This window comes from Crocodylus siamensis, chromosome 4 (genome assembly GCF_052110815.1).
Source record: "Crocodylus siamensis isolate JL-2025a chromosome 4, ASM5211081v1, whole genome shotgun sequence".
NCBI lineage: Eukaryota > Metazoa > Chordata > Crocodylia > Crocodylidae > Crocodylus > Crocodylus siamensis.
In genome coordinates, this window is record NC_143398.1 from 209506904 (window position 1) to 209533306 (window position 26403).

At 41.1% G+C, this 26403-nt stretch overlaps 1 protein-coding gene across 1 annotated transcript in view; it reads right to left on the minus strand.

Annotated features, from left to right (window-relative positions):
- CSRNP3 (cysteine and serine rich nuclear protein 3) overlaps positions 1–26403 on the minus strand; it is a 166587-nt gene that overhangs the window by 97078 nt on the left and 43106 nt on the right. The window contains exon 3 of the mRNA XM_090045588.1: positions 17063–17152. The gene's annotated coding sequence lies outside the window, so the exon portion shown is untranslated. The remainder of the gene's footprint in view (positions 1–17062; positions 17153–26403) is intronic.

The window sequence follows — 26403 nt, forward strand, 5'->3', positions numbered from 1 at the left end:
AATCTTGTATCGGTTAGTCCAGAGCTGTCAGTCAAGCATGAAAAGCATATGGACGAGAGGATGAACATGCTGACAATTTTGGGAAATTCTTTAGAGAGCACATCTAATCATTATTCTTGAATTATTTTATGTTCAAAACTGTATTTTTAGGGAAATTCCAGATTCTAGTTAAGTGCAACATTTTATGTCTGACCTGGAGTTTGGACTGACTGACCCAATGAACAGGACAGTAAAATGATATGAATATTTCTCACAAATTAAAACAGCATTTACCATTTTAAGATGTGAACTCTACAGCATAAAAACAAATCTGAGCACCAAATCTCATTGTGAATGTCAACAGTGCTTCCAGGTCCAGTAGCCTAAAAAGGTAAAGGTGCACTATTTTCTGATGCTAATAGCATGCAAGGAAGCCATGTGGCTGGCAACATGTCCAACTGCTTCTGATTCCCTAATTCAGATGACTAAGCACCCATTTATGGCTGTGCCAAATGAGGTAGTCTATGGCACAAATCCAGGGTATGGCTTGAACTTATGCAGCTGAAGCCATAGGGAAACATCTGAACCACTTTGCCCCTGTATTCCATCACATCATGTGACTGTTAAAAGGTCTTGCCACGGTAACTTGAAGATGAATAGTTAATTAAGTAGATCTGTAGCAGGTATCCACCAAAAACAATGGAGCTGTCAGTTTATGCTGCTAAGGTTCTGGTCACATGTCTATAATTATAAACGTATACTAGTGCCTAGTATTTTAAATACATAAAGGTGTGTGGAAAAATCCTTTTTTTTGTTCACTCCAGGTATCTTATTATCTCTGATTTTAACAAAAAGAAATTTAGTGAAGCGCAGTTACTAATTCCTTGGAATTCAGGTCATTCAGTTAAATTTGGAGTGGGGAACTATATCTGTTTTAATATTTTGGACCTTTCCTTGTATGCATTCCTCAAAAGGAAGTTACATTACCATCCTATAACATTAAGCTCTGAAATAGGAGGTGATTGAAAAGTTATTTTAGAATTTCAGTAAGTATTTTTGCAAGCAAAATATGGGCCAGGCCTTCAGCATGTATCTTAATACATTCATTTTTATTTATTAATCTTTATTATTTATGAATACCGCATTCTTACTTCAACCATGGTTACATATCGAACTGCTTCTTTTGCATATAAAAGAGAATAACCTTAACTATGGATTAGGGTGCAGGAACCTGAGTCCTGAATTCTGTTCTTGTCTTTAACAAGCAATTTACTGGTGCGTGTGGACAACTAATTTCTCTATGGCCTATTTTTTCTATTTGTACTATGAAAATAGCAGCATTCTCTGTTACCTGTCTCACAGTTGTTCTCCTAGACTACTGAGATCTGGGGCTGTGTGCAGGATTCTACCAATCACTCTTCCAGAATAAGTCAAATAAGCCAAAAATAGAGAAAATTAAATCAGTAATTTTATTGTGTTACTGTAAAAAATTATGTGGGCTTTAGCACTGAGTCTGAATATTTAAACTTAATACCAGTTTTGCACTCTTCAGTTTTATTTATGCCTAAGTAACAGGAAGGAGTGGGATGGAAATGTATAATTTATTTTAACATACAGTAATATTCACCAAAATAAGTAAAACAATTCTCCTGGAGCAGAAAAATGAAAAGCTAACGTTATTTTAGTGTACCTAGTCCAGTTAAAAACCATTTAGTTCTCTTCTCAAAGATAATCCCTGCTAATTGCTCTAGTCATACTAGTACATTCTGTGGGAAAGGGTAATACTGGTCACATTGGTCATGTCATTATTTTGCTGTGCAGTCCAAACAATATAACCTCCCCTAATCCCAGCATGCTGAATATCAGCCTACAGAAAAGGATGCATGCATAAGCCATTCTGACCTTTCCTGCTAGTTTGTTCTGACCTTTCTGACTTCATTAGACTACTAGGTAGGGAAGCCCTACCTAGACGGAAAGAAATAAACAAATAAAAGAGTAGCTGGGTATGCTTGATGGATTAGAAATAGCAGGAACTTGTCTGGAATTGAGCAAAATACTAAACTGAACTGAACCCCCGAATTACAGAGCTTTTTAGAGATCACAGAGGCAGAGGAATATCTCTTCCCCCATTTTCAAGATGGAAAAACAGATACAAAGGTCCGGATTTTTTAGGATAGTTAGGCACTAAAGCTGTACATAGCTACCTAGTGGAATTTTCCAAATTTTACATCTTTATGTGCATAAATACCTTTATATTTACCTTCTCTCTGACCAAGAGAGATTAAGACCCTTGCTCATCTAGGTAATTTTGAAATGGAATAATCATGTTCTGAAGTCAACAGGATTTGCTCTTGGCTTTAAATTTGCACAGGTGCTTAAATAACTTGTGGAACTGATGGGGTTACCTAAATTCTCACAACAAGACTTTTTCAGAGGCTGGAATGTAATCCAAGGCCCTGGGAAGATATTACATTTATGGCACACTTGACATGTTAATCATGCCATCATTTACAACATGCATTATGTTTGGGCAGTGTATGGTACCATAAACTTGCAAACTAGCCAAAAAGATGTTCTAAAATGTGGCTGGTTTGTATGGCACCTTAAACTGAATGTACAGCATGCATTGTGGTCTAGAACAGTGCTGCACCAACCAATAGTGACAATTAGTTGACAGTTATCTCTGTCCCCAGACTGTCCCAAGTCCCAGGACTACTCTCAACCTGATCCCCAGAATCAGACTGGGGGGCAGCTCTGGGTCCCAAACCAGGACCCAGGGCTGTCCAGATCTGAGTTGATGCTTAGCTGAGCAGTGAGATCAGGCACATGGCAGAGCCTTCCCCTGTCTGATCTTTAGGATAGGGCTGGGGCAGCCCCACAGTGGCATGACTGGGATATGAGGAATTTTATGCCCTAACCCAACATTTCACATCTTGCCATGCACATCTGATAGAATGCTTGATTTCTGGGATGAGGCATAAAATTCCTCATAGCCCAGTGATGCTCTTGTTTTAACATCTGCCAGGGGCCCAGCTTCCGTACTTTAGCTGCTAAAGAATATTGTGTTAACAAATCTTGGTTCAAGAAAATTAGAAGATATACCATATTTACTCAAATACAAAACAATTTTTTCCCCTCCAGTTGGCATGGGGAAAAAGCCCCTTGTCTTATAATTGTATTCAAGGAAATTGCACTAAATACATTGTCTATCATTAAACTGCTGCCAAAAGCAGCAAGTGCTCAGCAACAGAGACCAACTATGACGTTGATTAAATGCAGCCAACACTGAGCATGACTATAAAACACATGGTCCACGTTGGTCAAACATGCTGACAGGAACTTTTTTTTTTCTTTTGTGTAGCCCTTAAAAAATACGTAGGTGTTCCCTCCACAGGGAACTGGCACTGGGCCTGGAGGCACTGCAATACCAGGCCAGTCCTGGCACCCTTCCCTTGGTACCCAAAATGCTTTATTAGAAAATGTTAAGAATATGTTCATAAAGCAAGAATTACAATGCCTTAAGGGAAATACAGAGTGCCCGAGTGAGGGACTAATATAAGAGGGAAGGGGGTGAGGAAGGGAACACACCTAGGTTACATAAATACAATGTTAGCCATCTAAGCCTGGGGGTGAGAGGTGGAGTGGGGGAAAGGGTGGGAGGGAGTCGCAACACTGAGAGAGAAAAGAAGATAGATATAAACAAATCTGTACAAAGGTCCACAGTGGTGGAGGGGCTGAGTTGAACAAAGGAATCACTCAGTCCATGGATTCCTATCATGGGAGTCCTTGCTGGGTGAAGTGGAGTAGCCCATCATTGAGAATAGCTCTCAAAGTCCATCAGGTGCAGAGGGGGGTTCAGGCAGTCCCCTCTGGGTCTGGTCCAGTGGCAGTAAGTCTGGCAGGGTCGGCATACTGGCACTGGCCTGTGATTTGTTCAATGTAGATGTTGTGGGACCGGCAGATGGTGTTGGACACCATGAGGTGCTGCATGAGCTTGGCATGGTGGCAGGAGATGTGGCAGGCATACAGGATGCTCTCAATGCCGGGGTCCCAGGCTCTGAGTGCTCTCATGATGAACGTATTGACCATCATGCCATATCCACTACTCCTGAAGGTGTCAGCTAGTGGGACATACTTCTCCCACTTGCAAACCCAGCATCAGTAAAGGCTGGTTCTCAAAAAGGATAGTCTCATGTACTATCATGACTTTCTTGGCCTCCTTATCAGTGATGACAATGTTGGGGCACATCTGGCTCTCACAGCATAGGATCGCATGGTCCATGGAGATGTCCCCCGCTGTGGCTGGGATGGCCTTTGCCAGTCAGTCCTGAACAGCATTGTGGGGGAGCTGTAGGCACACAGCACATGGGGTAGGGGCTCTGCCTCAGCACCTCTTGTTCCAGTGGCTGTGGCGGACGGCCCCATTCAGAGACAGGTAGTTGAGGTGGATGCGTTGGAGGAAGCACTAATCCACGAAGTGTGTGAAGCTCCACTGGGCATGAAGTGGGTGAGGGAGTCCCATCTTGAGGTCATATTGAAGACCTTGCCCTGGCTTTGTTGGGCCCTCAGGTTGCCGGCACACTTGTTGCAGACAGTGTCCTTCAGGAACCATTCTAGAAGGGTCCTTGTGTGAGGCTTCATGGTGACATGGTTGGTGTGCAGGGATGGCAGCTTGCTACATTTGATCTTAGCCAGAAAGGCTGAGATGCTGATGGGAGCCTTCCACAAAGACTTTTTTTTTTTTAATTTCACATCTTTGGCCAAATTAGCTAAATCTGTATCAAATTCCATCAATGAACACAGCTCAGTCATTCAATAATATGTGGTGGTACCACTGGCAAGTATCTTCCCTCCCAGACTTTTCAGCCAGGGCTTTAGATCCTCCCAAATCTATGGCAGGCATCCTACATGGAGGCCCAAGCCCAGAGGTCTTGGTATTCAGATGCTCTCCCCCACCCCAGTCTCACTTGCCCTTAGCCAACAGGCCAGAAGAGCAAGCTAGAGAAAAAACCCCCATCTCCATAAAATAGACATGTAGCTGAGATCCTCCCATTAGGAGGCTATAGTAGACTCTTATAGGAAGGCCTGACTGCAGTGCATTGAAAAAGCCTTCACTCTTTACTAAACAATGCCTTTCAAAGTGATCTGACCTTTGCAGAGAGCTACCTTCATGGTATTTCCCCTACCAGATAAGTCCACAAAGATAGGTTAGTACAGTGCACCTTAACAAGATGTATAGTAGTGCCCATTAAATGCAGTCTCCCTCAGCACCAACTCTTTTTCAAGTCATGGTGAGCCACTATGCTGACTATATTTTTACTTCCTCTTCACTCCAGCAACTGACCTGTGCCTTTCTTCCACATTTCTAACAATTCCTGTTTCTTCACCAACCATAAATACCTGGCAAAGATCAAGAAACGGGGCCGCAAACAGTTTACCCAGAAATCCTCTGTTATCCCCTCTCTCAGCTTCATGTATATGATTAGTGTGTTCCCACCCTTCAAGAGGTGAAGCCAGACCAGCTTGCCCTGCACCGCCTCTGCATATATATTTTTGGAGCATCCCAGGACTCATACCCGGAACACTTGGTTCCAGCTATGAGCGGGAGCTAATTAGCACATGGATCCTTTGTGGAAGGTATCTGGAGTACACACACCCAGGGCTGAATTGAGGGATCACCATTGCCTGAAATGCTGTGGACTCTGCTGGGAACCAGCCCAATAAGCTATGTGGTAAATCATGATCCTTTGGCTTTGGACTAATATCATGCATCATTTATACTACATATAAGTGAGTGCATCTATATGTTCATTAATGCACCATGGCTACTGCAGATTCTGTTTAGTACCTGTAATAAACTGAATGCACAGTAACCAGTGCTACTGTGCAGTAGTGCCAGTGTATGGCTTTTTTGTGATGTAATGTGAAGTTGATTAGTTCTACTGTGCATTACCATGGTTTTTACCATGATGCACTAATGTGCAATAGAATTAGTCTACTGAGCATTTAGCATCTTGTGAAGATGCAATCAATGCTGCTCAAATATGTGCTTATGAAGTACCTTTCCTAAAAGTTGCAGCAGTTTCAAAAAAAGATAACATTCACCAATTCTGGAGCAGTAAAGTGCATGGGTACTATATGCAAATTGCTACAGCCATGTTTAATTTCAAGGTCATTGTTTTCAAATTTGCTCCTCATTTCCATGTGCTCAGAGAGAACAGGGTCTGATAGTAAGAAGAGGGGAAAGGGGCTGTCAGGGGAAAAGGGTGGGGGGAAGCAGACAGCAAAGGAGCTACCTGACCCCACAGATTTATTTTCCCTGTTGTAGCAGTGGGAAGGGGACAAATTAAAGGCAAAGCTCTTGTAATTAGATTCTATACCTGGAAAATTATAACAATTTTATACATTTTCCATATATAGAATCTAATTATTGGGGAGTCATCTTCTAATTAGGTCATCTTCTATTCAGGTAAACACATGTGTGATTACTTTAATGGAAATATTCAAGATTTGAAAATTAAACAAGGGTCTAAGTATTGAAAGGACTGGGAATCAAATGGCTTAATTGAGTTCTTGTCTCTTTATGGCTAATATTCCAGTAGAAAGACTGAAATGTCTATTTTCAGTTAACTATTTTATATTTGAAAATTATGTTTGGAACAACCAGAATGACCTTGCTGGATGGTTACTGATATTGAAGTTGTAGAATTAAGGAAAGAAAGGAACAAAAATGAAAACCACATCTCTGAGCCCTTAAAATGATAAAACAATTCTTTGCAATCATTGTCCTCTTCTGGCAGGACAAGGAAGAAGAGATTTCTGTAAACCCTCTTCTTACAGATCTTTTTAGATTTTTAAAAAAACTCTGAGGAAGTGCTATAAAATGAAAAATTTTAAAACCACTGCACATATAGACCTTCTTAAAGGTTTCTTATTCTGTGATTCATAATGAAAAACCTCTTGCATCAAAAGATTCATTCCATCTCCACTGAAATATAATTAGGAGTGTAACAGAAGTGACATTTTTTCAGATTTTTTCTTTATGTCTTTAAGTATTCCCTTTAAATACATAATGGAAAACAGTCTCAGTTCTACCAAAATTTAATCTATAAAACCTTGGGTTGATATTATGTCATAGTATTCAGATGTAGTCATACACTACGAAGCTTCTGTTATATGTTGCGTGAAGTAAACAGATGGGTATCCCAGCAGCTGCAGAGATAATGACAATAAGGAGTCCAGTTTAGCTACCTTGCAATTTATACTTCCAAATGTTTTGCTGTAGCCCACAACAAACAGCAGAGCAAGGTTAAATGACCTGGTTAGAAATCACTGAATTCTATCTTTGCTCAACCTTTGATTGTTGCTATGGTCAGTGCAGCTGCACTAATGGCAAATAAAGCACCTGATTTTTGCAAAGATTTCTGTAGCCAGTGGGAAATTATGTTGAGATACGAATGTGAATATTGTTCTCCTCATCACTGGTTATCTACTGAATCCTTATGAATGCTGAATCCTTTTAAGCTATTGTAGTTCTATTATTTGTTCTTAGCCAAAACATGCAGTGTGAAGAGCTACCTAATGTTTGGCCACAGAAAATCAGAATCAGAATTACAATCAACTAGCAATTAGTCCCTCTTATGCGGTGTGAAGACAACACCTGTTTAATCAAAGCTATATTTGGCATCTTTCAAATAATCAGAAATTTCTATCGTGACTCTCTCCTTATGAAACCAAAGGAGAGAAATCCAGATTTACATCCTTCAACATGAGGGAACCACTCTGAAAGCAGAGCAATGGAGTCACCCGATAGATCAGAGCATAACTTAGATTACACTTGCTGTTTGATTAACACCCCATTAAGGTGGTGATGACTTGACATTTCTGAGGAGGGCTGATCCACAGGGAGAAATGAAGTGGAAGTAGCTGTGCCACAGACGGCTTCCCTGCAGTCTGGAGGGGAAAGGTGGCTGCCTGATGAGGAAATGTGGCTGTGTAGACAGGTAAGGAAAGAAACTTGAAAGATTGGGGTGTTTAGAGTGGAAACAGTGCTTTGAGTATTTCTTTAAATTAAAAATAAAAATAAAATACACCATGTCAAGCTTATCGTTAGTAACTGCACAGTTTCTGACTTTATCAGATTACATTTTTCCAATTTGTCCAAATTTAGTAGCCTGTCTACAATTAAAAAGATTTCAAAGAATAAAACTGTTACAGAGGCATGTAGGAGAAAATTACTTTTGGCCAAAAAAGGTGATGGGGGGGAGGAGGGAGGGGGGGAGTAGGTGTAGGGAAACAGCGCACTCCCAGATAAATGGAAGACTATCTTTGGCTGAGGGCAGAAGTGAGAAGTTTTGGTCAACTGATCTTCCACTGTCAGGGTTGTGGAGCATTCATGAGATTTGGGCATATCTACAATAAAGTCTAGAAAAATAATGAAGCAGGCTGGGGAGGGAACGGCAAGAGACTGGAGGAGCCCACAAGGTTTCTATATGAGCCTTTTAGTGTGGGCACAAAAATTACAGAAGCAGACAAAGTCTTGGACTGTCTCATGCAGGCATGGCCACCAGAAGTATCAGGCAACCCAATGATAGGCCTTTTCTATTTCTGACTGGCATGTTAAGAGCAAGTCATGGCTTACATGAAGCACTGTCAGTCAGGCCAGACCTGGGGCACCTAGATCCTACCCCAAGTGAATGTGAGCCCCAACCCGTATCTAGTGAGGCTGTGGGCTGTCAAGAAAGGGCAGCCTGCTCTTCCAGGGAGTCAAATTCCTTCTTGGGTGGCAGCTCAGATCAAGGTTAGCAAATCTTTTGGTAGCGTAGCAGCTCTGGTTGGTTCAGATCTATACAAAAGTAAGTGCTAAAGCAAAAATCCCCTCTCTCAGGTGATCTCTGGTGTGGTTTTAAATATTCTCGGTCTTGAAGTACGTATAGGATTTTTTCCCCAAAATATGTCAGCTTTTTAGAAAACAAAAGAGGCCGAGGGCTCACAATGCATGACAACGATAGCAGAATGAGTGGCAGGGCATGATCACCTTTTGATACCTTGTGACTGAGCAGAATTTTTAGGCACCTTATTTACACCAGTTTTCTCATTGTCAAATGATGCACTTTGTTTAATTCATTTTTACTAGAGTGAACATTTTAGTTACAAACAAGTTACAACCAAATGTCATTTTTGTGGTGGGCTTCATCTGTGCCAGGATGCATCTCAGCACAGTGGATCTGACTGATTGCCAGGTATAGATTGAAGCCCAAGGCTGTTGTCCTACAGGATCCTGGGGCTGCAGAGGCCCAATCCTGTGGGACAATGGCTCCAGGTTCCTGGTCCCTACACAGGGAACCCCAAGTGCAGGAAAATTGCTGGGTTGCATTTCATGCTACAGAGCAAGGGGACCATATGGGATACTGTGCTCTGTGTTTGCAGACATTTGCCCTGGAATCACCTGCCCAGGGCCACTGGAGAATTCAAGCAGCCCCAGGCAGTGGGGATTGTGCCGTAGGCAAACAGGTATACTCTACAATAAGCAACAAACTGTTACCAGGAATCATTGTGCAAACATTTTGGGGGCAAGGATATCTGTGTATCATGTTATGGACAGCTGTTAAAAAATGTTATGGTAGCACAAGGGTGACATCTGTTTACACCCTGAGTGAACACTATTATGTGGAAGTGACATATACTGGATGACCCTCTGCTATGTGGAACAAAACAAGACAGTAAAGCAGGAGAGAAGGGTCTGTGCATCTTCCATGTTCTCCAGGGAAGGAAGAAAAAAAAAAGGTATACAGAGAGAAACATGGGGCCTGGAAGTGAGGTGTGATCAGTTTACAATAATTTTTTCTCATATGTAAATAGGTTTCTAAGTACAAGTATGTGCAGGAGCTCCTCTCAGTAAAACTAACAGGTACCTCCGTTTCCCACTCTACATCTTTCCCTGAAACGGGAGTAGGGTACAGGCTGACATATCCAGTGGCTACATGGCACAGTAAATAAATGCCAGCAAGAGCAGTCAGGAGTCTAGAGTGCCACATAGAAAAGACCATCTTTTTGGTGGGAGAGGCTGGGGTCATTATTGTGTGTGGAGCCTGCTGCAGATCCACTGAATTTGCTGACTGTGCTGTCTTGCTTTACAATAAAGGATAGAATCCCTTTCTTTTACGAAAAGATTTGCTATAACAACACAAGTTCTAATTCATCTAACTCATAAAATTTGGGGCATAAATGTTATCCTCCTGCAAGATGGTAACCTATGGCCTACTGCAAGGAACTTAATTTCACAAATATTTTCACTGTTTTCGCCATGGACTGAAATGTTTCAAAATTCAAAATGATATTTTTCTGTTTTTGCAAACACTTTACAAAACTATCACATGAAAGACCACAATATAGTAGAAATGGGAAATATTTACATATTAGAACATGTATTCCTAGTAATCTCAGTATATAAGCCACCAGTTCTTTGTCTTACATTTTCACTCTGAGTTATTTTTCACCCTTGCTTACCAAAACAAAACAAAAAGCCCCCAAAAGGCAAGGATGGAATGTTTTGGGTCAGCTAAGGAAAAAATATTAAAAGACAGAATTAGAAGTTAATGGGATTTGAGCTATGAAATCCTATTGGTGATTTTGAAAAACTGCCCCTTGTAATTACAGGGAGAAGGGCTGTACTGCTGAAGAAGTAAATACTTGCTTGGCTGGCAGTGCATCAATCAGGTCATATGTCATAAAGATGGGAAAGTCTTTGCTTGCAATTCATGTAATCAGAAAGCAGGTTTTTAAGTACAGTCTCAGCAAAATTGGAAGTTAGCGTGAAGTGGTTACATAAAATCTTGTAGCTTACTATGAGGAAGGAAAATAGAAAAAAAATCAAAGCACTTAGTGCATGGGGCTACTGTGATCTTTGACTTGCACTCTGTAGAAGGGATCAGAAGAATTTAGATGACATTTGCAGCTCTGTCAACTGTGCATATAACCCTTACTTTCCCTTCAGCAAAAAAGTCATCTTGCTTGCACTTATTTTATTCAGACTATTGGGGAAATGTACACATAGAACACAGGTTTAGCCCATTTCTTTTATTATGGAGCATATGGATGTGTAATTTCCCTGTGGTAGTTAGAATTTTTTTGCTTTGGAAAACTCAGATCTCTTTGCCAGTATCTGAGTACAAACTGTTATTTGTTTACTGGTCCCATAAGATTTTATACTTTCTAGTTCTCTCATGAGTATTTGCCTTTCCAGGTCAGTGGGGGAACTATTAAAAAAGTGGCATGCGAAGGCTGACATGCCTAATACCTTAACTGAACTTTGTGAGGAAAGGGAATGGTGCTAGTTCTTACATTTGTTGCAGACTAATATCAGTCCCACTAGAAAAGAGTGAAGATAGGATGTGACATTACATAAATAGGACATTATACTCTTACATATGTTCATAATTATGTGCTGGATGAACAGGGAATTCATCATCTTTTCAACCAATTTCCTCATACTAAATATAAAAAATGATGGTAAAAAATAAAGTTTGGAAAGTGAAACATTACAAAAATCAGGAAATACCAGAATTAAGGTTTGCCTCACTTGTTTATCTGTATGTCTTTAATTATATCACCATGTACTGTTTTTCTGAGACCTCCACTTTATTCAGTGTTCACTGAATGAGCAGCTAATCAATATTTTTTCTCCTCCATGCTCTTCAGTAGGTGGCTTCTCTGGCTTATGCACTATACAGTATTCAAACCCTGCTCTGAAGACAGATTCATTTCCTCATGGGCTTTTCATCCCTATAGTTTCAGAATGCTTCACATATATTAATATATCTTTGCCAAACCTTTGTGAGATGTAGGGTTGGTATTATCTCCATTTCATGGAGCTGAGGCAGAGAGACATTAAAGTAAAAATTGTCTACTAGTTTTTGGGTGCCCAATTTGAGAGGCTTGATTTTATTTAAGACACCTGATCTATCAGAGTACTCATCTCTCTATAGCATAATACATGTTCAAAGTGCTACAAAATTATTTTTTATGTAGCTTTGAGTGCTCAGCACATGTGCAAATTAAGCCCCAGAGTAACATGCTGGACATCCAGAAAATGAATGGCACAGATTAAGTGACCACTTGGGAAAAGTTGGTGTAAGAGACTTACGTGCATCATGCAGAAACTCTGTGACAGAGGCCTCCTAGACCCAGTACAGAATCCAATCCTAATCCTTTTGCCAAGCCATTTCCAGCACACCACCTTCCCTTATCCGTCCAAGACTTCTTACCGTGTGAACCTAGGGCCTCTGCCTGGTATGGCTGCCACGTCCTCAGCAGAGCACCGGGGCAGACACGGGCAGCCAGAACTCCCCAGCCAGGCCTAGCCACACACCCAATCCCTGCCACCAGGGTACACTGGCCCTTTATCCCTTCCAATATAAACCCCTGACCCAAAAGAGAAAGTGTCCAGGCAACAAGGTTCAACCTTGTAACTAGGTTGGTGTATGTTTTTCTTCTGCCTCTCTTGGCTCTGACAGATTTTCTGATTTGACTTCCCCTATCCTGAAAGACAGAATATAATGCTGACCCGGTGTGGATGCCAGCTGAACCCAGCCCTGTTTAAAAGCCACACAATGTCATCAGTGCTATGCTACCAACAGAATTGCTAACCTTGACTTGAGCTGCCACCCAAGAGGAAATTTGCCCCCCCACCCAGAGAAACAGGCTGCCCTCTCTTGACAGCCCCACCAGGTGTAGGAGGGGGCTACATTCACTTGGGGTAGCATCTAGGTGCCCTAGGTCTGGCCTGACTGACAGTGCTTCATGTAAGCCATGACTTGCTGTTAGCAGGCTACCCAGGAATGGAAAAAAACCCTATTGATTGGTTGCCTGATACTTCTGGTGGCTATGCCTACATGAGACAGTCCAATACTTTGTCTGCTTCTGTGACCATTGTGCCTGCACTAAAAGACCCACACAGAAACCTTGTGGGCTCCTCCAGTCTCTTCCCATTCCTCCCTGACCTTGCTCCACTGTTTTGTTAGACTTCATTGTAGAGTGCCCACATCTAATGGATGCTCCACAATCCTGACACTGGCAGACCAGTTAACCAAAACTTCCCATTTCTGCCCTCAGCTAAAAACACTGCCCAACTACGGTTAGATCATATGGTTCACCTTAATGGTCTACCAGACTACATACCCTCCAGCCCCAATTTCTTCCCTGATTTTGGCACAAGGCCCTGTACCTGATGGGGTCCATGTCCAGCTCTCATCCAGATACCACCCACAAACAAACGGTCAAGCTGAGAGAACAAATCAGATTCTAGAGCAGTACCTCCAATGTTACTTCAATTTCAAGCAGGACAATGCCCCCTGAAGCACTCACAGAGTTTGCCTACAACAATTCTTCACGTTTCAAGTGGACAAAGCCTGTTCTTGGTTCCACTGCCAGTTACACCCTGCCTTACCCATCACTTCTGATAACCATGTGGCTATAGACTGGGTATAACATATGCAAGATGTCCAAAAATTATTAAAACTCCATCTAGGAAAGACAGAAAATGCATACGAATGACCAATGCATGCAGACCAATATCATTACCAGGGGCCTGCTCACTCACAAGGACAAAAGGTTTGACCTCTACACCCAGCAGCCCTTACAGAAATTGGACCACGGGTGCATCAGCCCCTTCTGTATTGCCTGACAAATTAATTTGGTCACCTTCAAATTACAACTACCACAAACACTGAAAATTGACCCAGTATTTCACATGTCCCTGTTTAAGCTCTACATGGAAAACTCTCCCTCACCAATCTCAACCTCCTCCACCACTCATAGTGGTTCATGGCCAAGAAGAATACTTAGTACATGAAATTCTAGGCTCAAGGTGGAGGTGAGGAAAAATATTTTACTTAATAGATTGGGGGGGGGGGGGGGCTATGGGCCAGAGGAACACATATAGAAGCCCATAGAAAATGTCTATACACCCCAATCTGGTGCAAAAATTCTATGAGGACTGCCTAGGAAAGCCTGGAACAGCATCCCCTAGAAGGGGTCATTGGGGTGGAGGATAATGTCTCAGGATACCTGACCTGGCTTCTCCATGAAGCTCAACCTAGCTTTGGCTTGATCTCCTGGATACCTGACCTAGCTAGCCTCCTAACCCTGTGCCCCTCCCAGCCCTCTGGATCTCTGACTTGGTTTCCCAGACAGACCTGGCTTCTGGCTTTCCTACACTCAGACTATGCACATTTCCACTAGATCTTGGCTGCTTCTCCCAACCCTGGGTGACCCTCAGACCTGGCTAACCATGGTTCAACACTACACCCAAACAGTAATACTTTCCTGTCCACATATATACCTGGTTCTCACTTTTCCAAATGTTGTCCTAGCCTCTTCCTCTCACACACTGGCTTCTAGTCCTAGCCTCTTTTCCAGTTGCAGCCTCCTTTGACTTCCAATTATAGTTTTTTCTTGCTTGTCAGTTCCAATCTCCTCCAGCCCTTTCCCAGATTTTAGCCCCAAGCTTTTTGCCGAATCAGTCTGAATCTTCCCTCTTCAGCTTCCAGTGTCAGTACAATCACCAACTCCCAGGACCTCTCCAGTCCCAGGCCCACTAGACTTTTTGCCTCAGTGGATTTTCACCTCCTTTGGGTTTTATTCTTGTTTCTTCTACATTTGAAGCAGGTGGGTTTTGTCTCTAGACCAGGAGATTAGGTTAGACATTAAGTCCAGAAGCCATCTAAGCAATCTACAGAATCTAATTTCAGCCATCTAAGAAGACTTCCATCCCATCCATGATGTTTGTCATGACTTGCTAATAAGACCTGGAATACAAAATACAGGCCTGATCCCACAGTCTAAGACTCCCACTGAAATACATGAGGGTAAGACCAAAGTTATTAGGACCCTAAAATAATTTTCTGTGTACTTCCTTATATATATGCCTTCATCCTGAAGTCCAAACATTCTGCTGGAGTTAGTACTCCAGGACTAGACCCTACATTTTTAGTAATATTTGTTTTCATGCCATAGTCCAAAAAGCGATAGTATTATCAATGTTAATAGTTTCATTATTCTGTAATTTTAAAAAGTCATAATATGTATTAAGTACTCTTCCATGGATTATTTCTCAGAACCATTTAGAAATAAAGCCATCTATCCAGAGAAAGAAAACATATTAGTAGTAAGACATTAGCCTTGGCTTGACTTAAGGGACTGGAGTTAATCAGGTGCTTTTGAAAAATTCCCTTTTATTTTCAGTAGAATTTTGTTCTTGATTGTCTTTCTAGTTTTGGTGTGAATATTGTACCCATCAGTATGGGGCAAGGGTGACAGAGCGTGTCTACACGTCCACTTTAATGCATAGTAGCTTATTCTACTACATATTCAAATGGTGTATAAGAAACCATACTAAGACACTAATGAGCAGTAGACTAGGCTACTGCACATTAAGCAGTACTAAAAGCATGCACTTGGCAGCCTAATGCACATTTATGTATCTCACATTAGAGGTACTAAACTTAATGCACAATAGCAGAAGCATATTAATGTATGTATAAATGGACCCACTGAGTATTATTCTATTCTGAGATGTTTACTGAACTACCAGTAATCTAAGTAATCTAAGTAGGGAGTACCTTTCAAATAAACAGATTTTTTCAAAAGCAGAACCTATTTTATCTTAGTCCTAACGCACATACATAGACAAAACTACTCAAAGAGGCCAGTATTCTTTTTATTATTTCAGTTGGGTATATCAAGGGAAACCAGTTTAATTATTAGGTTTTTTTCTTAGTAACTCTGCTGAAATAATGGTAAGAAAACAATTCCAATGAGATATGCAACCTCACTTTTGTTTTGAAGATGGGAGAATCTGGGCACATTTTGATTTTAGGTGGTCTGAATCCTTTTTCAAATTTCTCACATAAAACTAGACACAGTGTTTTAATCTTGAATTACTGAAACATACTTTTGTCTCCTACTTTCTTCATAGATTTCATAGACATTAGGGCTGGAAGGGACCTCGGGAGATCATCGAGTCCAGCTTTATCATAGCCCGGATAAAGCTATGATTTACTGCTTTATCATAGCCCGGATCTTCCAGTGTATGAGATATTTTGAAATATGCATTCTAAATAATAGTAATAAGAATCTGAAACAAAAAAACCAAAGACATTTCCTCCTAAAGTAGATGGTAACATCTGAAGTTTAAGAAATTGAGTTACATTTTATTTTTAGTTGAACTCTATAGCTTTGTTAAAAGCTACCATACTGTAATATTGATGATGACTTCCATTTTCCATGTATAGTGTAAGACACATGTAGTGATCATGAAAACTAGATCTGGGCAAATAATTTACCCCCCAAAAAATTACCCACTGTAATTACCCCAGTGCACAGTTCCTTTTAGGGTGATGAAACAGGTATGAGAAGATCAATCATCATTTCTTCCAAATTATGCAAAATTTAATTTATTCAGTGAGATTTTCTAAACCTATGTGACATGTTGCAAAATGTTCTCGGTAAGTATCAGATATTTGAGCTGCATGGGTAGCTACTGGCCAGAAATGTCACATGGTATATTCTCTATTCTTTGACTGGCGGAACATGCAAAAACTTTCAGTACAAATTATATATATGTATATATAATACAATTTCTGAAAATATACCTGCATACAACTTTGAAATTCAACTTCCAGTCATACCTATGGCAGCAACATCAACTTATTTAAATGTCTGCAGAAGGCAAACCCACTAGGATATAAGTTTGCAACAGTGAATTCATTTTGAAATTCTGAGCAAACATTCATATTTTTTACAGTATTTACCCAATTTTAATGGAAGCTGATGCCAAATCCTGACCTTACAGTAGCTTCTATTGTAAATTGTTGTAAACAGTACTGAATTTAAATTTGGTGCTGGGGAAGAGAATATTTTAACCAGCATGGTATATGAACTTAATAAACATTTTTCAAACAGAATTATTTCACTTTTATAATACTTTGCTCTTGCTGTTTTAGACAGTTGTATTCCATTTGAATTTGGGGGGTATAACTGTAGGGAACATATGTACACGAACAGCTATTTCTGAACTACTGACCTTGTGATCTCAAAGAACTCCAGTTTCTCTCAGCAGATTTTAGACATCTGAAACCATGTTTTCAGTCTGTAGATATTTCCTTAATTTTTCCTTAAAAAAATGAAATTCATGTCTTATTACTGTTAAAACAATGCAAGCAAGAATCAACTGGTTTAGAAACATTTAGTATTCCTGAGTACTCTATTGGTAATATTTATATACTATCACAAAATACTTATTCAAGCAAGAATGCAAATCATCTTATTTGTGCATAAAGTCAATTAAGGAAAATAGATGCCTGAAAAGAGAGTAAGTCTCATCTATTAAAAAGTCATATAGATTATTGTAATAAAATATTTAGCATTATACTGAATTGAATTCCAGTAAAACTTACATTTCAGAATGTAAAATGAATCTTAGTAGGAACAATTGACCTAGATCAAGAATGGTTAAATACATCTACAATTTATGGGCATGCTATTGGTACTCATTTGTTTTCCACTGAACCACTTCTTTATTAATATACTATGGAAACATGAAGCATTTAAACAACTTTCCAAGGGATGTGGACTCACTATCAGCTGGAGTCTTTAAGGTAAGATTGGATGCCATCCTAAAAGATACATTGTGATGTAGGTTTGGGGAGAAATTTGTTGATCCATATGTGTGGGTGTAGGGAAGTATAGTACTAGTGTTTCCTCCCAGTGTTCAGATTTATGGATCCAAGTTCTTCATGCCTCCCCTTCCTATTTGGGCCCTGAACAGAGCATTTATCACTCCAGATTAAGAAATCTATTCATTTAAGTCTCATGATTGACATATTTTTCCCCCATGCATAACTGAGCTCCTAGCTTACTTCTTCCCCTTCTACCCTGCTTTAGTAGTCTTTTCCACTAAAGCACCAGGCCTTTCTTGGAGAAGAATATTGAGTAAATGGGTTGGTAGGCTGGTGCTGTGAGGTTGCTACGTAGAGACCCCTTCATGTGCAAGCTGGTATATTCTAGGTATTTGCCCACAGGCAGACTGATTATCAGTTTTGGGCTCAAGAAAAAAATTTCCCTGCGTCAGATTGGCAGGATGTTGAAAGTAGGATTTCCCTTCCCTCTGCAGCACAGGCCATCATTTACCAGCTGGGATCATCCAGACAAATCTGAGTCAGTCCCTTGCCAGTGAAAGTATGTGGACTATCCTCTCACAGTGGCAGACATTTTTGTTTCTTAGGGTTGAAATATAATTAAAGTGTTTTCACTTTAGTTAGTGAATTTGAATGAAACCTAAGCGGCCACAGTGAATGAATTTGAATGAAACCTAAGGATACAGTGGTCCCTTCTGCCCTTAATTTCTATGAAATAGATTAACTCTATTAAACAATATTCTTTCCTGCATTGAGGCAACATAGCCCTCATACAAGGACACCCAAGATGGTGCATATTTAAGACACTTGCAGATGGCTGTTATCTCATTTGGGGTATTCAGAGAAGGAGCAAGTGTAATATGTGTAAGCTGTAATATGTCTAAGTGGGTAGGAGTTGGTTCACTGCTCTTGGTCTTGGCCTGAGGGTGGTGTCAGCAATTTTTCAGGACTGATTTGACCCCAGATTATAAAACATTATAGTCTGTGGACATTATACACTTACATAATGCAATGCTGTAATAATACACAACTGTAATTAATGAAATTCTGTTGCATACTTACTGAGAATACATAATTACAAGTGACAGCAAAGGTGATACTGTTTGCCATCTCTAGTAACACTTTCTTTCACATTGAAATGTTGTGTCTGCCCAAAGATTTTAATCTCTCCATTCTCAAGTCAAAAATCTAATTACATGCATATACTAAGAAAAACTATGTAAGGTGAAAAATAATATTAATATTATTTAAATGTATATACTCCATGGAAAAATATCACAGAAACTTTAGCACTCTCTTTGATAAAATGTAGGTCACTTATTTGGTTTCCATAGAAACCATAGCTGAACTATGCCTCTACAGCTGACCATAGGCAATGACTGCTTTCTTTGATAAGGGGTGAGGTTACAAATACAGCTATGCCTCACTTAATCACAACTAGCCAAAACAAGTGTTTTGAAGTAAGGATAGTGTTCTCAAAAGTCTCCAGTAATGCTGAGCTCAGTTATTTAGGAAAGTTTTGGAAATGTGAATCTTAATTAAGATGTATTGCTTCAACATCTACCTGAAATGGTCATTCTGTTCTATAAATATCTGGTAAGTGAACCTGGTTCTGAGCAAGAGCTCAGAGACCCCGTGAGACAGGGAGTGCCTTCTTCTGTGGCGTGGACATAGTTCTATCTCTAGGTTCTTCTGAGCATGTTTCAACCAACTGTTTCCTCTGAGTCAACTCAAATGTCTCCCAACAAGGATGTAACCATTTCTCATCATCCAGTCTTTTCCTAGTCAGAAGCTGTAATATGTCTAAATTGATAATACATGGAAGAACTCAGTGCTGGTTTTTAGTTTAGGTGGCAAAGACCATTTTGAGACCATAGCTCTGGATTAAATTGAATTGGTTGTTATGATAGGGGATGTTGCAAGGAGCTATAGATGCAATCTTTGTGCTTAGGGGAACACAGACGTTTCCCTCTCCATTTATTTTTCAGGTAACAATTTGGGACTTGGGCTCTCAGCTCTTTGGTACAAGCCAAGAAGGCTGGGTTGAAATGCAGGTGAAAGAATGTTGCATCCTGTAGCTGTAGTGTAGTAAAGGGTAAACTCTCCCTGCAGAGTAGTCAGTCAGGAAGCAACTGTGCAGAGTGACCAAAGCAGGGATCTGTAGTCATCTCAGAGCTTTCATGGGATAGATATAGTTCTATTCTGCTCCTTACTTTGGGTTATGGACAATCTGTGTATCCTTGTAAATATACACATTTAAACTATTAAAATATACACTTTTAAGTACCTGTACAGCACCTTGAGAAAAATATTCCAAAATGTCAGATAAATTAATGAATTAACACACCACAAAGTGATGTGGATGTTCACTACTTACATAAAGGGTACAAAAAGCCAGACTGTTCTCAGTGGTGGCAGATGACAGAATAAGAAGCAAAGGTCTCAAGTTGTAGCAAAGAAAGTTTAAGTTAGATATCAGTAAAAATTTTCTCACTAGGCAGGTAGTAAAGCACTAGAACATGTTACCCAGAGAGGTTGTGGAATCTCCATCGGGGGAGGTTTTTAAGACCTAGCTAGACAAATCCTTGTTTGGGATGATCTAGTTGGAAATGGTCTTGCTTTGAGCAGGGGGTTGAACTAGATGATCTCCTGAGGTCCCTTCAACCCTAATTTTCTGTGACTCTATGTAAACACTTCCAGAAGTGGAAAAAAGGCATAACCCAAATTCACATGCCAAGTCTGTGGCAGAACTGGGAACAAAATGTGGAACTCAAGGCATCTGATTCCCAATACCATACCTCAAAAAAGGGTACTCTCCAAAAACAATTTCTCCAGTCCCCTTGTTTGTTGTTGTCCCTATTTATCCATCCTAGTTTGTTCTTAGCCCTAATTAAACCCTAGTCAATAATTACAGCACATGGTCAGACTACTGCACCTCTGCAGAAGCCTCTTGGGGAGAACTGAACCATAGATTATAAACTCCTCCAAACAACTGTTTGATCTTCAGATTAGTTATGGACCAGGGGCTCTCAATCCCCAGGCCAGAGCCTGGTGCCAGGCTGCGGTGGGTTGCCTGCCAGTCCACAGCATGGTGAGCTGCCAGACCAGAAGTGGCCATGTGCTGGCAAATCACAGCCCCCCAGAGCTGGGTGGAGAGGCCATGGCTCCTTCCCCAGGGCTTGCAGCAGTGCAGGGTTTGCCCCTCCACCTGGGGCATAGGGGTATCCTTGCTTGTCTTCCAGCCAGAAATTCTGGTTGCAGTTCACTGAGACCGCTAGGCCACAGTTTCCTGTGCTGCTTCCAGGCTGCAGTCTGCTGGGCTGTGGCATAAAAACTTTGGGAACCTCTGTTCTAGACAACAGTAGCCATTACAGATCAACATTTGTCCAACATAACTAAAGATATTTTCTATTCTATGAATAAGGGGAAACTGTGGTATCCTTGGTTACCACTGTGTAGCAACTGCTGTACTAGCAAATACTGACCATAGATAGGATAATCATTACCATCATAAGAATCACCACCTGTGGCTCACATGCCCTCCTGCAATGCAGGGTTTTAATTGCAGTTCACATAACTGTTGAAATTAGAGTACTACACAATTAAAATACCTACTACTACTAAAAGCACCATTCACTTCAACAAGGAGCAACTGCAACAAAGGAAAAAGCCTTAGGTGGCAGAACCTGGGAAGGGAAGACAACCTGCTATTTAGATTGAATGTGACTTTAAAAATAAGTGAAATCCACCAATTACAAGATTGATTATATTTAGGTTTTTCAACCCCCTGAACAAATCTACCCTCGCATATATTTAAGTGCAATTATTATGAATACACATTGTTCAGAACCTAGTCTCCTGAGTGCTTTATCATGAGCTGTGCAAATGTGATACAGTCACAGGCCTCCATAAAATCTGTTCAGAATAGCTGTAATTTTGCTCTGCAATGTATTTTTCCTTCTGTAATATTACAATGCAGCAGTACCATCTGAAAATACAATCTTTATATTTGGTGCAGAGACTACATAGTGATTTCAAATAGGTATTGTCCAATATACGCAATTCAAATGGGTCATTCTTCCATGTTACCTTTAACGAATTAAAAAAATTCCCTAAAGGGAAGATCCATCAGTATGAAGGCCATAGATTTCTTTCCTTTCATATCATTTCCCAAACATTGCTCCTACCAAGACTGAAACCAGAAATCAAAAGCAAATTAAAGGTAGTCCAAGGAGCAATTGAAGAGATCTGATATTTAATGCAATTGAGGCTTTTAAAAAAAATTAAGGGGTAGTTGTATATAATATTTGTGTATATATTGTCTTGTAATATTTGCCTACAATTTAGTGTCTTTCTTTCCCCAATATTTAAACAAGGTTAAAAAAAGGTGTGTTTTGACAGAAAATTGGGGTTTTGAGTAAATGCTTTTTTGAAAAAGTATCTAATTTCTATGGAAAAACTCAAAAATGCGAACACTCAAAAAATCAAAAAGGACTTTTGCATTTCAGTGAAAATTAGAGCTAGGTTTAAAAAGGTAATTCCAGTCTGAAATTTTCTATGACAAGATGCGGCCTCAGCTTCAGGTCACTCTGTTGGCTGGACTTGCCCTAAGGCCTAGTTCCAAAACAGTCTGGAGTGTAGGCTGCCCACCAGAAGAAATGCTGAGGAACTAGCAAGGATTTTGGAGCCTGCCTGTATTCCATCAGAGTATAAGCAAAAAAAGTTATGAAGCAAAGCAATATTACTATTGATTAACCTGGTGATGGATGGGTCATTTTCGACCTGGAGGGACGTGGGCAGTGGAGTTCCCCAGGGCTTGGTCCTCGGGCCCACACTGTTCAACATCATCAGCAACTTGGATGAGGGGGTGAAAAGCACATTGTTCAAATTCGTGGATGACACTAAGATGTGGGGAGAAGTGGGCATGATAGAAGGGAGGGACAGTCTACAATTAAATCTGAACAGGTGACAGGGCTGGGCAGATGGGAATAGGATGAAATTCAATACTGACAAGTGCAAGGTACTGCATTTAGGGAGAAAGAACCAGCAGCATACCTACAGGTTGGGGAACTCCCTTCTCATCAGCACAGAGGAAAAAAGGATCTCGGTGTCATTATGATTCCAAGATGAACATGGGCCGCCAACGTGAGGACATGGTCAGTAAGGCTAACTTCACCTCGTCATGCATCCATAGATGCATCACAATCAGGTACAAGGAGGTGATCCTCCTCCTCTATGCAACATTGGTCAGGCCACAGCTGGAGTACTGCATCCAGTTCTGGGCGTCACACTTCAGGAGGGATGTGGACAACATGGAGAGGGTCCAATAGAGGCCTACGTGCATGTTCAGGGGGCAGCAAGGCAGGCCTTACAACCAGAGGCTACAGGACTTGAACCTATTCAGCCTCCACAAGAGAAGGCTGAGAGGGGATCTGGTGGCTGTCTATAAAATTACCAGGGGGGACGTGAGGGGAATGGGAGGGTCCCTGTTCCCCTGAGCACTACCAGGAGTAACTAGGAATAATGGCCATAAGTTGACTGAGAGTAGATTCAGGCTAGATCTCAGGAGGCACTACTTCACAGTCAGGGCGGCTAGGATCTGGAACCAACTTCCAAGGGAATTGGTGCTCACTCCTACCCTGGGGGTCTTCAAAAGGAGGCTAGATAATCACCTAGCCAGGGTCGTTTGACCCCAGCATTCTTTCCTGGTCACAGCAGGAGGTTGGACTTGGTGATTTGCTCAGGTCCCTTCTGACCTTACGAACTATGAAACTATGAAACGAAAAATTTCTATTTGAAAATGCTGCTGTGCTCTCCCTTGGGAGTTGTAGTTCAGATAATTCAGAGACTAGGGACAGACATTACACATAAACTGGTTTAAGTGATCAGAAACTGGTTTAAACTTGTAACAGGGCAGATGTTTAGTGCACATAAACCAGTTAGAAAATAGCTGAAACCGGTTTGAGATAAACTTAGTTGAATGTAGTATCAGACTTAACTCATTTAGGTCAAACCAATTTATATAATGTCTGTCCCAGACTCCTTGCTGGTTCAGGTAAACCCAGACTCCCCCAGCATCCCAACATGCTCTCTGGGATGGGATGGGCTGCTCCACAGCAGAGCTGGCCCCTCCCCTCTGCTCCCTGGATGGAGCTCCAGCAGAAACTGCAGGCATCTGCCTGGCTTCCCCATGCTCACCCCTGCTCTCCTCACTCCCTGCTAAGCAGGGATCCCTGGCCCCTTCTGCCTTACACAGACCTCTTTCAACATATAACCATATGCTGGCTATTGTCCATGCTATGGAAGACAGGACAAAGGCAGAATCAGTAAGTAGCTGGTAATATCCCTGTTGTTTTCTTAATGCAGTGATAAACACTGAATTAGGGGTGATAAACACTGTGCTATCAATTCCCTGCTGGAGGAGGAGGGCAGGAACCTCTCCCTAATCAGAGGATCCTGGCAGGCCTGACCAGTGCCCCCCCCCCCAGCTCGGCACCGTGGAAGGGAAGGGAGGGCTGCTCTAGCAGCTGCTGGCTTCTAGCCTGAGCCACTGCAGGCATGTGCCTGCTTTTCTGGGATGTTTGTTCAGTTACAAACTGATTCAGCCTAGCTAGGTTTCCTTAACCTGCAAAGATTGAATCAATTCAGGCTCAGGCTTTTTGAGTGTCTGTCCCTAGCCATAGTCCCATTCTTCTAAATGGGCTGAGGTCCTTGCTGGACTTTCCTGGTGTGTTGCAGCTTCTTGATTTGCATGAAGGACCAAACTAACTCAGTAAAGGGGAAGAGAATGGAGGATGAAGGTTAGCCTGTAGGATAACAAATTGGACAGGAAACCTGTAAACTACAACTTACCAAGTCACCACAGCTGCATTTCTAGTTTGCAATATCTGATATTGGTGGGGACATTTTCTGTTTTTTATTGTTTTGCCAAAAAATTGTATTATTCTATTGAGGAACACCCCCCCCCACATCCCTCTCAATTTATCTTTGGACCAGACTTCCTTTATAAGCTTCCTATCTGCTTCAATTATAAATTATTTTGGATGGTCACTTAATCTGCCTATATTTGTATAACCCATTTAGCAAACTGAAGTCCTGATCCTAAGCATGAATGCAATACAAATTATATAGTACAACAGGAATTTAAAAACTCCCATATTGAATTCAGATATTTACCAAACATAAAAAGAAAGAGAGAGAATACGGCTTTATGTAAAAAACAAAAAATGACCCCCTCCTCCCCGCACCTAAGAAAAACCAGCATCAGACCTAGGTATGGATTCCAAAAAAATGATATAAATTATATTCCATTTACAATAACAACAGGTTTGGATAACCAACCCATTTTTTAGGATAAGACCCAAAGAAGAGTGATTAACGTAAACCAGTACATAGCTGAGCCTAAACCATATAACATATAGTAGGTGTGCAAAACAAAAGAAAAATAGCAACAGGCAGTATGTGGATACACATTTTAAAGCAGGTATCAGCTTCTACAATGTGTCTGAACGAGTGTATTGATCTGTAAATTCTTATGCATGACATCTGTGTGCCTGCATGCTTGACCTCTCTGTTTTGGATTCCTTCCTTGAGAAGTTGAAGTCACAGGAGTGATTTTGAAGCTTCATTTGCTTTGTAAGAGCATCTAAAGAAAAGAAACCAAATGAGGGTTCTAAAGGGCCACTGGGACTCCCTGCTCTCACAGTGGGAATAAAAGCTATTGGGTAGGAGAGAGTAGCCTTGAGAAAGAATGTACAAAGAAGCTTTTTCAAAGAAAAGTGTAGCTATTAAAGGTTTAAAACTGACAATAGAAAATCCATTCTTATCCTCAGGAGAATCCTAGGTGTCCCCACTGAAGTCAATGTAATGAAGTCAGACCACCCCTTGCTCCCACTGTCTGTTCAGTTTTTTATACTGTGCCCAGACATATATATGAATATCATAATGGTACCTCTTCACTTCTGAGAATGAGGCCACCTATTGAGGATCCTGAATATGGATTCAAGTGTCTATCTTCAGGCATTGAAGTTGAAATGTTTGGCCATAAAAGGTATGCCCAGGATCTTAATGGAAATCTTAACTGTAATAAAACTCATGTGTCCTGACTCCAAGGCCTGTGCCTTATCCACAAAACCATCTTTCCTCTACCTAAAGCCACAATGAAAAACACATGTAAAGTCCATTAGAAACAGAACCCCTCTGGATAGTTAGAGGCTCTGGTACATTTACTTGTATTGGATAATCTAGAACAGGGCTGTTCAATTTCCAGGCAGCCAAGGGGCTGTATGCCAGGTGGACAACAGATCTGGGGGACATTTACAGCATGAGTGAGCATCCCAGCTGCCCCCATAGTGCCCCATCCAACTATTTGCACAGTGCAGCTCCTCACACCCAAACTCCTGTGCTTTGTGAATAGTCCATCACACCCCTGCAGCTATGCTCCTCCTGCATGTCATGTGTGGCTGAGGGAAGGAAGCTGAGCTGCCTGTGCTGTGGGGAAGGGGAAAAAGTTGGACTGTTCATACTGTGTACCCCCACTTTCTCCCCAGCCACACATGCAGCACCTGCGTCCCCATCCAGGCTACTCAATCCACTGGAAGTGTTGACAATCTGGCTCCCTTTTCTGCCATGCACAAAGCTTAGGCACTCCAATCTCCTCCCAGCTGCTGCAGTAGGAGCAACTTGGACAAGGAGTAGTGGCACCTGGACAGGAGTCTGCAGGCTAACA